The sequence below is a fragment of the Gorilla gorilla genome, chromosome X, assembly GCF_029281585.2.
Source record: "Gorilla gorilla gorilla isolate KB3781 chromosome X, NHGRI_mGorGor1-v2.1_pri, whole genome shotgun sequence".
NCBI lineage: Eukaryota > Metazoa > Chordata > Mammalia > Primates > Hominidae > Gorilla > Gorilla gorilla.
The window spans coordinates 177206583-177224521 of record NC_073247.2 but is presented as its reverse complement, the minus strand read 5'-3'; positions in this window follow the sequence as shown (position 1 = coordinate 177224521).

Sequence of the window (17939 nt, the reverse complement as noted above, 5' to 3'; positions counted from 1 at the left end):
TCTGTATAAACACGGAAATATCTACACCGCTATCTGTATAAACATGGAAATATCAACACCGCTACCTGAATAAACATGGAAATATCAGCACCGCTATCTGTATGAACATGGAAATATCTACACCGCTATCTCTATGAACATGGAAATATCTACACCGATATCTGTATGAACATGGAAATATCTTCACCGCCATCTGTATGAACATGGAAATATCAACACCGCCATCTGTATGAACATGGAAATATCTTCACCGCCATCTGTATGAACATGGACATATCTACACAGCCATCTGGATGAACATGGAAATATCTACACCGCTATCTGTATGAACATGGAAATAGCTACACCGCTATCAGTATGAACATGGAAATGTCTACACAGCTATCTGTATGAACATGGAAATATCTACACCGCTATCTGCATGAACTTGGAAATATCTTCACCGCCATCTGTATGAACATGCATATATCTACACAGCCATCTGGATGAACATGGAAATATCTACACCGCTATCTGTATGAACTTGGAAATATCTACACCGCTATCTGTGTTAACATGCATACATCTTCACCTCTATCTGTATAAACATGGAAATACCAACACCACTATCTGTATGAACATGGAAATATCTACACCGCTATCTGCATGAAAATGGAAATATCTACACAGCTATCTGCGTATACATGGAAATATTTACAAAGCTATTTCTTTACACATGGAAATATCAACACCGCAGTCTCTATAAACATGGAAATATCTACACCGCCATCTGTATGAACATGGAAATATCTGCACCGCCATCTGTATGAACATATAAATATCAACACCGCCATCTGTATTAAGATGGAGATATCTACACCGCTATCTGTATAAACATGAAAATATCTACACCGCTATCTGTATAAACATGGAAAAATCTACACCGCTATCTGTATAAACATGGAAATATCTACACCTCTACCTGTATAAACATGGAAATATCAGTACCGCTATCTGTATGAACATGGAAATATCTACACCGCTATCTCTATGAACATGGAAATATCTACACCGCTATCTGTATGAACATGGAAATAGCTTCACCGCTATCTGTATGAACATGGAAATATCTACACCTCTATCTGTATGAACATGGAAATATCTACACCGCTGTCTGTATGAACATGGAAATATCTACACAGCTATCTGTATGAACATGGAAATATCTACACCGCTATATGTATGAACATGGAAATATCTTCACCGCCATCTGAATGAACTTGGATATATCTACACAGCCATCTGGATGAACATGGAAATATCTACACCGCTATCAGTATGAACAAGGAAATATCTGCACCGCTAACTGTGTAAACATGCATACATCTTCACCTCTATCTGTATAAACATGGAAATATCTACACCGCTATCTGTATAAACATGGAAATATCTACACCGCTACCTGTATAAACATGGAAATATCAGCACCGCTATCTGTACGAACATGGAAATATCTACACCGCTATCTGTATGAACATGGAAATATCTACACCACTATCTGTTTGAACATGGAAATATCTACACCGCTATCTGCATGAAAATGGAAATATCTACACTGCTATCTGCATATACATTTAAAAATCTTCACAGCTATCTCTTTACACATGGAAATAACTACACCGCTATCTGTATGAACATGGAAATATCTACACCGCCATCTGTATGAACATGGAAATATCTGCACGGCCATCTGTATGAACATATAAATATCTACACCGCCATCTGTATTAAGATGGAGATATCTACATCGCTACCTGTATAAACATGGAAATATCTACAGCGCTATCTGTATGAACATGGAAATATCTACACCGCTACCTGTATAAACATGGAAATATCAGCATCGCTATCTGTATGAACATGGAAATATCAGCCCCTCTATCTGTATGAACATGGAAATATCTACACCAATATCTGTATGAACATGGAAATATCTACACTGCTATCTGTATGAGCATGGAAATATCTTCACCGCCATCTGTATGAGCATGGTTATATCTACACAGCCATCTGGATGAACATGGAAATATCTACACCGCTATCTGTATAAACATGGAAATATCTACACCGCTATCTGTATGAACATGGAAATATCTACACCGCTATCTGTACGAACATGGAAATATCTACACCGCTATCTGTATGAACATGGATATATCTACACAGCCATCTGGATGAACATGGAAATATCTACACCGCTATCTGTATGAAAATGGAAATATCTACACCGCTATCTGTGTAAACATGCATACATCTTCACCGCTATCTGTATAAACATGGATATATCTACAACGCTATCTGTATGAACATGGAAATATCTAAACCGCTATCTGCATGAAAATGGAAATATCTACACAGCTATCTGCATATACATGGAATTATCTACACAGGTATCTCTTTACACATGGAAATAACTAAACCGCTATCGGTATGAACATGGAAATATCAACACCGCCATCTGTATGAACATGGAAATATCTGCACGGCCTTCTGTATGAACATATAAATATCTACACCGCCATCTGTATTAAGATGGAGATATCTACACCGCTATCTGTATAAACATGGAAATATCTACACCGCTATCTGTATAAACATGGAAATGTCTACACCGCTATCTGTATAAACTTGGAAATATCTACACCGCTACCTGTATAAACATGGAAATATCAGCACCGCTATCTGTATGAACATGGAAATATCACCCCCTCTATCTGTATGAACATGGAAATATCTACACCAATATCTGTATGAACATGGAAATATCTACACCACTATCTGTATGAACATGGAAATAGCTGCACCGCATTCTGTATGAACATGGAAACATCTACAGCACTATCTGTATGAACACGGAAATATCTACACCGCTATCTCTTTACACATGGAAATAACTACACCGCTATCTGTATGAAAATGGAAATATTTACAGCGCCATCTGTATGAACATGGAAATATCTACACGGCCATCTGTATGAACATATAAATATCTACACCGCCATCTGTATTAAGATGGAGATATCTACACCACTATCTGTATAAACATGGAAATATCTAAACCGCTATCTGTATAAAAATGGAAATGTCTACACCGCTTTCTGTATAAACCTGGAAATATCTACACCGCTACCTGTATAAACATGGAAATATCAGCACCGCTATCTGTATGAACATGGAAATATCTTCACCGCCATCTGTATGAACATGGATATCTCTACACAGCCATCTGGATGAAAATGAAAATATCTACACCGCTATCTCCATGAACATGGAAATAGCTATACCGCCATCTGTATGAACATGCTAATATCCACACCGCCATCTGTATGAACATGGAAATATCTGCACCGCCATTTGTATGAACATATAAATAAATACAGCGCCATCTGTATTAAGATGGAGATATCTACACCGCTATCTGTATAAACCTGGAAATATCTACACCTCTATCTGTATAAACATGGAAATATCTACACCGCTATCTGTATAAACATGGAAATATCTGCACCGCTACCTGTATAAACATGGAAATATCAGCACCGCTATCTGTATGAACATGGAAATATCTACACCGCTATCTGTATGAACATGGAAATATCTACACCGCTATCTGTATGAACATGGAAATAGCTACACCGCTATCTGTATGAACATGGAAATATCTACACCACTATCTGTATGAACATGGAAATGTCTACACCGCTATCTGTATGAACATGGATATATCTACACAGATATCTGGATGAACATGGAAATATGTACACCGCTATCTGTGGGAACATGGAAATATCTACACCGCTCTCTGTGTAAACATGCATACATCTTCACCGCTATCTGTATAAACATGGAAATATCTACACCACTATCTGTATGAACATGGAAATATCTACACCGCTATCTGTTTGAACATGGAAATATCTAAACCGCTATCTGCATGAAAATGGAAATATCTACACAGGTATCTTCATATACATGGAAATATCTACACAGCTATCTCTTTGCACATGGAAATAACTACACCGCTATCTGTACGAACATGGAAATATCTACACCGCCATCTGTATGAACATGGAAATATCTGCACGGCAATCTCTAGGAACATATAATTATCTACACTGCCATCTGTACTAAGATGGAGATATCTACACCGCTATCTGTATAAACATGGAAATATCTACACCGCTATATGTATAAACATAGAAATATCTACACCGCTACCTGTATAGACATGGAAATATCAGCACCGCTATCTGTATGAACATGGAAATTTCAGCCCCTCTATCTGTATGAACATGGAAATATCCACACCACTATCTGTATGAACATGGAAATATCTACAAAGCTATCTGTATGAACATGGAAGTATCTTCACCGCCATCTGTATGAACAAGGATATGTCTACACAGCCATCTGGATGAACATGGAAATATCTACACCGACATCTGTATTAAGATGGAGTTATCTACACCGCTATCTGTATAAAGTTGGAAATATCTACACCGCTATCTGTATAAAAATGGAAATATCTACACCGCTATCTGTATAAACATGGAAATATCCACACGGTTACCTGTATAAACATGGAAATATCAGCACCGCTATGTGTATGAACATGGAAATATCTACACCGCTATCTGTTTGAACATGGAAATATCTAAACCGCTATCTGTGTAAACATGCATACATCTTCAAAGTTATCTGTATAAACATGGAAATATCTACACCGCTATCTGTAGGAACATGGAAATATCTTCACCGCCATCTGGATGAACATGGATATATCTACACAGCCATCTAGATGAACATGGAAATATCTACACCGCTATCTGTATGAACATGGAAATATCTACACCGCTATCTGTGTAAACATGCAAACACCATCACCGCTATCTGTATAAACATGGAAATATCTACACCACTATCTGCATGAAAATGGAAATATCTACACAGCTATCTGCATATACATGGAAATATCTACAAAGCTATCTCTTTACACATGGAAATAACTACACCACTATCTCTATAAACTTGGAAATATCTACACCGCCATCTGTATGAACATGGAAATATCTGCACCGCCATCTGTATGGACATATAAATATCTACACTGCCATCTGTATTAAGATGGAGATATCTACACCGCTATCTGCATAAACTTGGAAATATCTACACCGCTATCTGTATAAATATGGAAATATCTACACCGCTATCTGTATAAACATGGAAATATCTACACCACTACCTTTATAATCATGGAAATATAAGCACCGCTATCTGTATGAACATGGAAATATCTACACCGCTATCTGTATGAACATGGAAATATCTACACCGCTATCTGTATGAACATGGAAATAGCTGCACTGCTATCTGTATGAACATAGAAATACCTACAGCACTATCTGTATGAACATGGAAATATCTACACCCCTATCTGTATGAACATGGATATATCTACACAGCCATCTGGATGAACATGGAAATATCTACACCGCTATCTGTATGAACATGGAAATATCTACCCCGCTATCTGTATGAACATGAAAATATCTAAACCGCTATCTGCATGAAAATGGAAATAACTACACAGCTATCTGCATATACATGGAAATATCTACACAGCTATCACTTTAAACATGGAAATAACTAAACCGCTTTCGGTATGAACATGGAAATATCTACACCGCCATCTGTATGAACATGGAAATATATGCACCGCCATCTGCATGAACATATAAATATCTACACCGCAATCTGTATTAAGATGGAGATATCTACACCGCTATCTGTATAAACATGGAAATATCTACACCGCTATCTGTATGAACATGGAATTATCTCCACCGCCATCTGTATGAACATGGATATGTCTACACAGCCATCTGGATGAACATGGAAATATGTACATCGCTATCTGTATGAACATGGAAATAGCTACACCGCTATCTGTATGAACATGGAAGTATCTTCACCGCCATCTGTATGAACATGGGTATATCTACACAGCCATCTGGATGAACATGGAAATATCTACACCGCTATCTGCATGAACATGGAAATATCTACACCGCTATCTGTATGAACATGGAAATATCTACACCAATATCTGTATGAACATGGAAATATCTACACCGCTATCTGTAGGAACATGGAAATATCTTCACCGCCATCTGTATGAACATGGATATATCTACACAGCCATCTAGATGAACATGGAAATATCTACACCGCTATCTGTATGAACATGGAAATATCTACACCGCTATCTGTGTAAACATGCAAACACCATCACAGCTATCTGTATAAACATGGAAATATCTACACCACTATCTGCATGAAAATGGAAATATCTACACAGCTATCTGCATATACATGGAAATATCTACAAAGCTATCTCTTTACACATGGAAATAACTACACCTCTATCTCTATAAACTTGCAAATATCTACACCGCCATCTGTATGAACATGGAAATATCTGCACCGCCATCTGTATGGACATATAAATATCTACACCGCCATCTGTATTAAGATGGAGATATCTACACCGCTATCTGCATAAACTTGGAAATATCTACACTGCTATCTGTATAAACATGGAAATATCTACACCGCTATCTGTATAAACATGGAAATATCTACACCACTACCTTTATAATCATGGAAATATAAGCACCGCTATCTGTATGAACATGGAAATATCTACACCGCTATCTGTATGAACATGGAAATATCTACACCGCTATCTGTATGAACATGGAAATAGCTGCACTGTTATCTGTATGAACATAGAAATACCTACAGCACTATCTGTATGAACATGGAAATATCTACACCCCTATCTGTATGAACATGGATATATCTACACAGCCATCTGGATGAACATGGAAATATCTACACCGCTATCTGTATGAACATGGAAATATCTACACCGCTATCTGTATGAACATGGAAATATCTAAACCGCTATCTGCATGAAAATGGAAATATCTACACAGCTATCTGCATATACACGGAAATTTCTACACAGCTATCACTTTAAACATGGAAATAACTAAACCGCTATCGGTATGAACATGGAAATATCTACACCGCCATCTGTATGAACATGGAAATATCTGCACCGCCATCTGTATGAACATATAAATATCTACACCGCCATCTGTATTAAGATGGAGATATCTACACCGCTATCTGTATAAACATGGAAATATCTACACCGCTATCTGTATAAACATGGAAATGTCTACACCGCTATCTGTATAAACTTGGAAATATCTACACCGCTACCTGTATAAACATGGAAATATCAGCACCGCTCTCTGTATGAACATGGAAATATCACCCCCTCTATCTGTATGAACATGGAAATATCTACACCACTATCTGTATGAACATGGAAATATCTACACCGCTATCTGTATGAACATGGAAATATCTTCACCGCCATCTGTATTAAGATGGAGATATCTACACCACTATCTGTATAAACATGGAAATATCTACATCGCTATCTGTATAAACATGGAAATGTCTACAACGCTATCTGTATAAACCTGGAAATATCTACACCGCTACCGGTATAAACATGGAAATATCAGCACCGCTATCTGTATGAACATGGAAATATCTTCACCGCCATCTGTATGAACATGGATATCTCTACACAGCCATCTGGATGAACATGAAAATATCTACACCGCTATATCCATGAACATGGAAATAGCTATACCGCCATCTGTATGAACATGCAAATATCCACACCGCCATCAGTATGAACATGGAAATATCTGCACCGCCATCTGTATGAACATATAAATAACTACACCGCCATCTGTATTAAGATGGAGATATCTACACCGCTATCTGTATAAACCTGGAAATATCTACACCTCTATCTGTATAAACATGGAAATATCTACACCGCTATCTGTATAAACATGGAAATATCTGCACCGCTACCTGTATAAACATGGAAATATCAGCACCGCTATCTGTATGAACATGGAAATATCTACACTGCTATCTGTACGAACATGGAAATATCTACACCGCTATCTGTATGAACATGGAAATAGCTACACCGCTATCTGTATGAACATGGAAATATCTACACCGCTATTTGTATTAACATGGAAATGTCTACACCGCTATCTGTATGAACATGGATATATCTACACAGCCATCTGGATGAACATGGAAATATCTACACCGCTTTCTGTATGAACATGGAAATATCTACACCGCTATCTGTTTGAACATGGAAATATCTAAACCGCTATCTGTGTAAACATGCATACATCTTCACCGCTATCTGTATAAACATGGAAATATCTACACCGCTATCTGTATGAACATGGAAATATCTACACCGCTATCTGTATGAACATGGAAATATCTACACCGCTACCTGTTTAAACATGGAAATATCAGCACTGCTATCTGTATGATCATGGAATTATCTTCACCGCCATCTGTATGAACATGGATATGTCTACACAGCCATCTGGATGAACATGGAAATATCTACACCGCTATCTGCATGAAAATGGAAATATCTACACAGCTATCTGCATATACATGGAAATATCTACAAAGCTATCTCTTTACACATGGAAATAACTACACCACTATCTCTATAAACATGGAAATATCTACACCGCCATCTGTATGAACATGTAAATATCTGCACTGCCATCTGTATGAACATATAAACCTACACCGCCATCTGTATTAAGATGGAGATATCTACACCGCTATCTGTATGAACATGGAAGTATCTTCACCGCCATCTGTATGAACATGGATATATCTACCCAGCCATCTGGATGAACATGGAAATATCTACACCGCTATCTGTGTAAACATGCAAACATCTTCACCGCTATCTGTATAAACATGGAAATATCTACACCGCTGTCTGTATAAACATGGAAATGTCCACACCGCTATCGGCATAAACCTGGAAATATCTACACCGCTACCTGTATAAACATGGAAATATCAGCACTGCTATCTGTATGATCATGGAAATATCTTCACCGCCATCTGTATGAACATGGATATATCTACACAGCCATCTGAATGAACATGGAAATATCTACACCGCTATCTGTATGAACATGGAAATATCTACACCGCTGTCTCTGTAAACATGCAAACATCTTCACCGCTATCTTTATAAACATGGAAATATCTACACCGCTATCTGTATAAACATGGAGATGTCTACACCGCTATCGGTATAAACCTGGAAATATCTACACCGTTACCTGTATAAACATGGAAATATCAGCACCGCTATCTGTATGAACATGGAAATATCTTCACCGCCATCTGTATGAACATGGATATCTCTACACAGCCATCTGGATGAACATGAAAATATCTACACTGCTATCTCCATGAACATGGAAATATCTACACTGCCATCTGTATGAACATGCAAATATCCACACCGCCATCTGTATGAACATGGAAATATCTGCACCGCCATCTGTATGAACATATAAATAACTACACTGCCATCTGTATTAAGATGGAGATATCTACATCGCTATCTGTATAAACCTGGAAATATCTACACCTCTATCTGTATAAACATGGAAATATCTACACCGCTATCTGTATAAACATGGAAATATCTGCACCGCTACCTGTATAAACATGGAAATATCAGCACCGCTATCTGTATGAACATGGAAATATCTACACCGCTATCTGTACGAACATGGAAATATCTACTCCGCTATCTGTATGAACATGGAAATAGCTACACCGCTATCTGTATGAACATGGAAATATCTACACCACTATCTGTATGAACATGGAAATGTCTACACCGCTATCTGTATGAACATGGATATAACTACACAGCCATCTGGATGAACATCGAAATATCTACACCGCTGTCTGTGGGAACATGGAAATATCTACACCGCTATCTGTGTAAACATGCATACATCTTCACCGCTATCTGTATAAACATGGAAATATCTACACCACTATCTGTATGAACATGGAAATATCTACACCGCTATCTGTTTGAACATGGAAATATCTAAACCGCTATCTGCATGAAAATGGAAATATCTACACTGTTATCTGCATATACATGGAAATATCTACAAAGCTATCTCTTTACACATGGAAATAACTACACCACTATCTCTATAAACATGGAAGAATCTACACCACCAGCTGTATGAACATGGAAATATCTGCACCGCCATCTGTATGAACATATAAATATCTACACCGCCATCTGTATTAAGATGGAGATATCTACACCACTATCTGTATAAACATGGAAATATCTACACCGCTAACTGTATAAACATGGAAATATCTACACCGCTACCTTTATAAACATGGAAATATAAGCACCGCTATCTGTATGAACATGGAAATATCTACACCGCTATCTGTACGAACATGGAAATATCTACACCGCTAACTGTATGAACATGGAAATATCTACAGCGCTATCTGTATGAACCTGGAAATATCTACACCCCTATCCGTATGAACATGGATATATCTACACCGCTATCTGTGTAAACTTGCATACATCTTCACCGCTATCTGTATAAACATGGATATATCTACACCGCTATCTGTATGAACATGGAAATATCTAAACCGCTATCAGCATGAAAATGGAAATATCTACACATCTATCTGCATATACATGGAAATATCTACATAGCTATCTCTTTACAGATGGAAATAACTACACCGCTATCGGTATGAACATGGAAATATCTACACCGCCATCTGTATGAACATGGAAATATCTGCACGGCCTTCTGTATGAACATATAAATATCTACACCACCATCTGTATTAAGATGGAGATATCTACACCGCTATCTGTATAAACATGGAAATATCTACACCGCTATCTGTATAAACATGGAAATATCTACACCGCTATCTGTATAAACTTGGAAATATCTACACCGCTACCTGTATAAACATGGAAATATCAGTACCGCTATCTGTATGAACATGGAAATATCACCCCCTCTATCTGTATGAATATGGAAATATCTACACCACTATCTGTATGAACATGGAAATATCTACACCGCTATCTGTATGAACATGGAAATATCTTCACCGCCATCTGTTTGAACATGGATATGTCTACGCAGCCATCTGGATGTACATGGAAATATCTACACCGCTATCTGCATGAAAATGGAAATATCTACACAGCTATCTGCATATACATGGAAATATCTACAAAGCTACCTCTTTACACATGGAAATAACTACACCACTATCTCTATAAACATGGAAATATCTACACCGCCATCTGTATGAACATGGAAATACCTACACCGCCATCTGTATGAACATGGAAATATCTGCACCGCCATCTGTATGAACATATAAATAACTACACCGCCATGTGTATTAAGATGGAGATATCTACACCGCTATCTGTATAAACCTGGAAATATCTACACCTCTATCTGTATAAACATGGAAATATCTACACCGCTATCTGTATAAACATGGAAATATCTACACCGCTACCTGTATAAACATGGAAATATCAGCCCCTCTATCTGTATGAACATGGAAATATTCACACAACTATCTGTATGAACATGGAAATATCTACACCGCTATCTGTATGAACATGGAAGTATCTTCACCGCCATCTGTATGAACATGGATATGTCTACACAGCCATCTGGATGAACATGGAAATATCTACAACGCTCTCTGTATAAACATGGAAGTATCTACACTGCTATCTGTATAAACATGGAAATATCTACACCGCTACCTGTATAAACATGGAAATATAAGCACCGCTATCTGTATGAACATGGAAATATCTACACCGCTATCTGTTTGAACATGGAAATATCTACACCGCTGTCAGTATGAACATGGAATTAGCTACACCACTATCTGTATGAACATGGAAATATCTACAGCACAATCTGTATGAACATGGAAATATCTACACAGCCATCTGGATGAACATGGAAATATCTACACCGCTATCTGTATGAACATGGAAATATCTACACCGCTATCTGTGTAAACATGCACACATCTTCACCGCTATCTGTATAAACATGGATATATATACACCGCTATCTGTATGAACATGGTAATATCTACACCGCTATCTGTTGGAACATAGAAATATCTAAACCGCTATCTGCAGGAAAATTGAAATATCTACACAGCTATCTGCATATACATGAAAATATCTACACAGCTATCTCTTTACACATGGAAATAACTACACCGCTATCGGTATGAACATGGAAATATCTACACCGCCATCTGTATGAACATGGAAATATCTGCACGGCCATCTGTATGAACATATAAATATCTACACGGCCATCTGTATTAAGATGGAGATATCTACACCGCTATCTGTATAAACATGGAAATATCTACACCGCTATCTGTATAAACATGGAAATGTCTACACCGCTATCTGTATAAACTTGGAAATACCTACACCGGTACCTGTATAAACATGGAAATATCAGCACCGCTATCTGTATGAACATGGAAATATCAGCCCATCTATCTGTATGAACATGGAAATATCTACACCACTATCTGTATGAACATGGAAATATGTACACCGCTATCTGTATGAACATGGAAATATCTTCACCGCCATCTGTATGAACATGGATATATCTACACAGCTATCTGCATATACATGGAAATATCTACAAAGCTATCTCTTTACACATGGAAATAACTACACCACTATCTCTATAAACATGGAAATATCTACACCGCCATCTGTATGAACGTGGAAATATCTGCACCGCCATCTGTATGAACATATAAATATCTACACCGCCATCTGTATTAAGATGGAGATATCTACACCGCTATCTGTATAAACTTGGAAATATCTACACCGCTATCTGTATAAACATGGAAATATCTACACCGCTATCTGTATGAACATGGAAATATCTACACCGCTACCTGTATAAACATGGAAATATAAGCACCGCTATCAGTATGAACATGGAAATATCTACACCGCTATCTGTACCAACATGGAAATATCTACACCGCTATCTGTATGAACATGGAAATAGCTGCACCGCTATCTGTATGAACATGGAAATATCTACACCACTATCTGTATGAACATGGAAATATCTTCACCGCTATCTGTATGAACATGGATATATCTACACAGCCATCTGTATGAACATCGAAATATCTACACCGCTATCTGAATGAACATGGAAATATCTACACCGCTATCTGTGTAAACATGCAGACATCTTCTCCGCTATCTGTATAAACATGGATATATCTACAAAGCTATCTGTATAAACATGGAAATATCTACACCGCTATCTGTTTGAACATGGAAATACCTACACCGCTATCTGTGTAAACATGCATACATCTACACCGCTACCTGTATAAACATGGAAATATACGCACCGCTATCTGTATGAACATGGAAATATCAGCCCCTCTATCTGTATGAACATGGAAATATCTACACCACTATCTGTATGAACATGGAAATATCTACACCGCTATCTGTATGAACATGGAATTATCTTCACCACCATCTGTATGAACATGGGTATGTCTACACAGCCATCTGGATGAAGATGGAAATATCTACACCGCTATCTGCATGAACATGGAAATAGCTACACCACTATCTGTATGAACATGGAAATATCTACACCACTATCTGTATGAACATGGAAATATCTACACCGGTATCTGTATGAACATGGAAATATCCACACCGCTACCTGTATAAACATGGAAATATCAGCACAGCTATCTGTATGAACATGGAAATATCTACACCGCAATCTGTACGAACATGGAAATATCTACACCGCTATCTGAATGAACATGGAAATAGCTACACCGCTATCTGTATGAACATGGAAATATCTACAACACTATCTGTATGAACATGGAAATAGCTACACAGCTATCTGTGTAAACATGCATACTTCTTCACCGCTATCTGTATAAACATGGAAATATCTACACCGCTATCTGTATGAACATGGAAATATCTACACCGCTATCTGTATGAACATGGAAATATCTACACCACTATCTGTTTGAACATGGAAATATCTACACCGCTATCTGCATGAAAATGGAAATACCTACACTGCTATCTGCATATACATTTAAATATCTACACAGCTATCTCTTTACACATGGAAATATCTACACCGCTATCGCTATGAACATGGAAATATCTACACCGCCATCTGTATGAACATGGATATATCTACACAGCCATCTGGATGAACATGGAAATATCTACACTGCTATCTGTATGAACATGGAAATATCTTCACCGCCATCTGTATGAACATGGATAAATCTACACAGCCATATGGATGAACATGGAAATATCTACACCGCTATCTGTATAAACTTGGAAATATCTACACCGCTATCTGTATAAAAATGGAAATATCTAAACCGCTATCTGTATGAACATGGAAATATCTGCACGGCCATCTGTATGAACATATGAAAATCTACAACGCCATCTGTATTAAGATGGAGATATCTACACCGCTATCTGTATAAACATGGATATATCTACACCGCTATCTGTATAAACATGGAAATATCTACACCGCTACCTGTATAAACATGGAAATGTCAGCACCGCTATCTGTTTGATCATGGAAATATCAGACCCTCTATCTGTATGAACATGGAAATATCTACAACACTATCTGTATGAACATGGAAATATCTACACCGCTATCTGTATGAACATGGAATTATCTTCACGGCCATCTGTATGAACATGCATATGTCTACACAGCCATCTGGATGAATATGGAAATATCTACACCGCTATCTGTATGAACATGGAAATATCTTCACCGCAATCTGTATGAACATGGATATATCTACACAGCCATCTGGATGAACATGGAAATATCTACACCGCTATCTGTGTAAACATGGAAATATCTTCACCGCTATCTGTATGCACATGGAAATATCTGCACCTCTATCTGTTTGAACATGGAAATATCTAAACCGCAATCTGCATGAAAATGGAAATATCTTCACAGCTATCTGCGTATACATGGAAATATCTACACAGCTTTCTCTTTACTCATGGAAATAACTACACCGCTATCTGTATGAACATGGAAATATCTACACTGCCATCTGTATGAACATGGAAATATCTACACCACTATCTGTATGAGCATGGAAATATCTGCACCGCTATCTGTATGAACATGGAAATATCTACACCGCTATCTGTACGAAAATGGAAATATCTTCACCGCCATCTGTATGAACATGGATATATCTACACAGCCAGCTGGATAAACATGGAAATATCTACACCACTATCTGTATTAACATGGAAATGTCTGCACCGCCATCTGTATGAACATATAAATAAATACACCGCCATCTGTATTAAGATGGAGATATCTACACCGCTATCTGTATAAACCTGGAAATTTCTACACCGCTATCTGTATATACAGGGAAATATCTACACTGCTATCTGTATAAACATGGAAATATCTGCACCGCTACCTGTATAAACATGGAATTATCAGCACCGCTATCTGTATGAACATGGAAATATCTACACCGCTATCTGTACGAACATGGAAATATCTACACCGCTATCTGTATGAACATGGAAATAGCTACACCGCTATCTGTATGAACATGGAAATATCTACACCACTATCTGTATGAACATGGAAATGTCTACACCGCTATCTGAATGAACATGGATATATCTACACAGCCATCTGGATGAACATGGAAATATCTACACCGCTATCTGTGGGAACATGGAAATATCTACACCGCTTTCTGTGTAAACATGCATACATCTTCACCGCTATCTGTATAAACATGGAAATATCTACACCACTATCTGTATGAACATGGAAATATCTACACCGCTATCTGTTTGAACATGGAAATATCTAAACCGCTATCTGCATGAAAATGGAAATATCTACACAGCTATCTGCATATACATGGAAATATCTACACAGCTATCTCTTTGCACATGGAAATATCTACACCGCCATCCGTATGAACATGGAAATATCTACACCGCTATCTGTATATACATGGAAATATCTAAACTGCTATCTCTATGAACATGGAAATAACTACACCGCTACCTCATTAAATATGGAAATACCTACACCGTCATCCGTATGAACATGGAAAGATCTACATCGCTATCTCTATGAACATGGAAATATCTAAACCGCTATCTGCATGAAAATGGAAATATCTACACAGCTATCTGCATATACATGGAAATATCTACACAGCTATTACTTTACACATGGAAATAACTACACGGCTATCTGTATGAAGATGGAAATATCTACACCGGCATCTGTATGACCATGGAAATATCTGCACGGCCATCTGTATGAACATATAAATATCTACACCGCCATCTGTATTAAGATGGACATATCTACACCGTTATCTGTATAAACATGGAAATATCTACACCGCTATCTGTATAAACATGGAAATATCTACACCGCTATCTTTATAAACATGGAAATATCTACACCGCTACCTGTATAAACATGGAAATATCAGCACCGCTATCTGTATGAACATGGAAATATCAGCCCCTCTATCTGTATAAACATGGAAATATCTACACCACTATCTGTATGAACATGGAAATATCTACACTGCTATGTGTATGAGTATGGAAATATCTTCACCGCCATCTGTATGAACATGGATATATCTACACAGCCATCTGGATGAACATGGAAATATCTACACTGCTATCTGTATGGACATGGAAATAACTTCACCGCCATCTTTATGAACATGGATAAATCTACACAGCCATATGGATGAACATGGAAATATCTACACCGCTATCTGTATAAACTTGGAAATATCTACACCGCTATCTGTATAAAAATGGAAATATCTACACCGCTATCTGTATGAACATGGAAATATCTGCACGGCCATCCGTATGAACATATAAATATCTACAACGCCATCTGTATTAAGATGGAGATATCTACACCGCTATCTGTATAAACATGGATATATCTACACCGCTATCTGTATAAACATGGAAATATCTACACTGCTACCTGTATAAACATGGAAATGTCAGCACCGCTATCTGTTTGATCATGGAAATATCTACAGCACTATCTGTATGAACATGGAAATATCTACACCGCTATCTGTATGAACATGTATATATCTTCACAGCCATCTGGATGAACATGGAAATATCTACACCGCTATCTGTATGAACATGGAAATATCTACACCGCTACCTGTATAAACATGGAAATATAAGCACCGCTATCTGTATGAACATGGAAATATCTACACCGCTATCTGTTTGAACATAGAAATATCTACACCGCTATCTGTATGAACATGGAAATAGCTACACCGCTATCTGTATGAATATGGAAATACCTACAGCACTATCTGTATGAACATGGAAATATCTACACCGCTATCTGTATGAACATGGATATATCTACACAGCCATCTGTATGAACATGGAAATATCTACACCGCTATCTGTGTAAACATGGAAATATCTTCACCGCTATCTGTATGCACATGGAAATATCTGCACCGCTATCTGTTTGAACATGGAAATATCTAAACCGCAATCTGCATGAAAATGGAAATATCTTCACAGCTATCTGCGTATACATGGAAATATCTACACAGCTATCTCTTTACTCATGGAAATAACTACACCGCTATCTGTATAAACATGGAAATATCAACACCGCCATCTGTATGAACATGGAAATATCTACACCACTATCTGTATGAGCATGGAAATATCTGCACCGCTATCTGTATGAACATGGAAATAT